This window comes from Pteropus vampyrus, unplaced genomic scaffold (genome assembly GCF_000151845.1).
Source record: "Pteropus vampyrus isolate Shadow unplaced genomic scaffold, Pvam_2.0 Scaffold176, whole genome shotgun sequence".
Taxonomy (NCBI): domain Eukaryota; kingdom Metazoa; phylum Chordata; class Mammalia; order Chiroptera; family Pteropodidae; genus Pteropus; species Pteropus vampyrus.
Genome location: NW_011888957.1, coordinates 678,620 through 681,527, shown reverse-complemented (window position 1 = coordinate 681,527; position 2,908 = coordinate 678,620).

Genomic DNA, 2,908 nt, shown 5'->3' with positions numbered 1-2,908 from the left:
GTCTGCACTCATTGCAAACGATGAAAATAAGGATCAAGGGGTCAACGGTTTTTTCAAAGCCGACACACATCGCTCCGTTCTCGTCACTGAAGTGTGAAATACCTGGGAGCGGGCCAGGTGTGAGTGGCGTGCTGGCGGCCTCGCTGTAGCACATGGCGTTTGCCCGTCTGATCGGGGAGCACGCGCACAGGCCGCACTCAGCCCAGCAGACCCGTCTGTGGAAGACGGGCCGGGCCGCACAGCCACCAAGGCCCCTCCCGCTCAGTCACTGTGGGTTTGGGGCACGGCTGCTCCGTTCTCCAGTCCCAGACGTGCCACTGGTACAGCACGATGAGCTTTCTTGACAGCCAGGGGAGTCGTTACAAGGGGCTCCCTCCAACGCAGCGGCAGAGTTACTGCCACCTGCCTTGCTATTGGGTGTGCAGGGCTGCTGGCCCCTACCACGGGCTCTGGTGCCACTCCCATCGCTGGGCTCCCGAGCTGTGAGGGCTTTGGCACTGGGTGGCTCCTCCTCGCCCTGCCTGGCACTCTCTGCCGCAGGTGGGACCGGAACTCCCACCGAGGCTCCGCACAGCGCCCTGGAGCAGCGCTAGGCTCTCTCAGTCAACTTTCTGTCGGCTTCTTTGCTCGCATCTGGGCCCTCGGCCTCAGGTGCCGGGCGATGGTTCCAGACCAGGAGAGGTCGCCATCGGGAGTTATGTCACCCAAACCCCCAGGGCCCCGGATTAGAGTAGGTGCCTGAACCTCTTTGCAAAATACAGGTGTGTGGTCTGTCCATTCTCAGCAAAAGAGGGAAGATGTCGGAGCTGGGAGTAGAGAAGCTCCTGGGAGATCGAGGCACGAGGCCACCTACTGTCGCAAGGCCCTGGTGTCTGGAACGTGCTTTGAAGGGCAAAGCCTAGTGGGTGACCCTAGGAGGGCCTCGGCCTGCTGCTAGTGGGCGGACTGCAGTGCTAGGGCCCCCAGACGCTGCCTCCGGGAGGGCAGCCGCAGGGGCAGCCTCAGCGTGGAGCTGGGAGGGAGCAGAGGGTGCTGGGTGGAGGGAGGAGTGAGGAGGGAGCCCTGAGGACAAGATGAGGTTAGTCCCTTAGTCCAGGGAGGGCCGCTATGGAAGGGCGTGAGCCAGTGGAGGGGTGGGTTTCATGCCCAAAGCTCTGGGAAGCCCAGAAGGAATTTAGGGAGGAGCCTGACTTAACTCTCCTGTCCCCATCCACTTAAGAAAGCCTGTCTGTGTATGGCCACGCCACCCTGCGCAAGCCAGATCCCGTCTGACCTCGGAAGCTAAGCAGGTTGGGCCTGGTTAATATTTGGATGGGAGACCACCTAGGAAAACTAGGTGCTGTAGGCGTAAAAAATAAAAAAAGAAAGTCTGCAGACTGCCCCTGGCTCCTGGGGAGGGTTTGTGTGAGGCCTTGGGCCCCTTACCTCGGGGTGGGGCTGCAGTCTGAGTTGCCAAGGGCCTCACAGGGGCGCTCCAGGCAGATGCGTCTGAGCCCAGGAACACCCTGACTCAAGGCAAGGTGGGCGTCCCTGGCTGGCAACACTTGGCAGTGTTGTCCCACAAGCGCCCGCCTCCCTGACTCCCTGGAGACACCAAGCTGGTGCCAGGCTCCTCCTGGCCTCGCCCATGTGCCTTTTCTGATGTGATCTGTGTCCCTTCCCTGTAATACATCGTACCACGAGTGTTCTGGCTGAGTCCTGAGTTCTGTGACTCACGGAGCCTGAGGGTGGTGGAAGGGTCATCGGGGTGCTTTCGGGGTGCACCTATAGGCACCCCACATTGCTCAGGCACCTGCACCATCACGCGCTGCTTAGGAACAGGAACACAACCCGAGAAATGTGTCGTTAGGGGATTTTGTCGTGTGTGACCGTCAAACCCGGACGGCACAGCCTCCCCCACACCCGGGCGGTCGGGGACAGGCTCCTGCTCCTGGGCTCCGAACCTGTACAGCACGTTTCTGTAGAAAATGAGATCGAACCAAGCCCAGGAGAAAGCGACGCCGTCGAGGGACACGGCACACATGAGCTGGATGAGGCTGCTGCGGCCAACATGCAAGTTTCACGGCGTTTTTAATAAGTAGAGTCCATTCTAAACGGTAAAAAATGTAGCACGGCGAGACTATAAACCAGTAATGGTCGTTTTTCATCAAGTGTCACGTACTGCACGTAACTACGCGCTGTCCTCGTAGAGCTGGCGGCTCGTTTGTTCACACGTGAGCAATGCGTGGTGCCGTGACAGTACGCCGCCGTGACGTCGCTGGCGGTAGGACGTTTTCAGCTCCATCACAATCTCACGGACTGTCATACACGGTGCCCATCACTGCCTGACAGGTCGTTACTTACGCGGTGCTGTGGGTCACTTTGGGACGACCAACACTGGTGTCTCTATCCACTGGCAAGGATGCATCGCAAGGTGCTCCCTGACAAGGGGGGCCGGGCCTCCACACCCCGCCATGGAGGGGCTTGGCCCTCGCTGTCCACTAGCCTCATAGAAGCATGGTGCCGGGCAACATGGAGCTGTAGCTCAGGACAGCCAGGTGGAAGATGCACAGGTGCGGGGAGGGGGTGGGGCTCTCATGCCCTCTCCAGGCCCCGCCCTCCCCGGATCCACGTGTTCACGCGCCCGCAAGCTCTCCGAAGGACAGACCAGCTTCCTCCAGGGTTTTCATGGTGGTTGCGTTACAGAATCATGACTGGCTAAGGAAATGGCCACTGGTGATTGATTCAACCTCTAGGCCCTCTCCCCTCCTGGCAGGTCAGGGTGGGACAGAGCTTTCCAATCCTCTAACCACTAGGTCCGTTCTCCTGGCAAACAGATCCCACCCTTCCTAGGGCTGCCTCGTTAACATGACAAAAGACACTCACAACACTGAGGAAATTCTAGGCTGTTTACAGAGTGAGGGCAGGA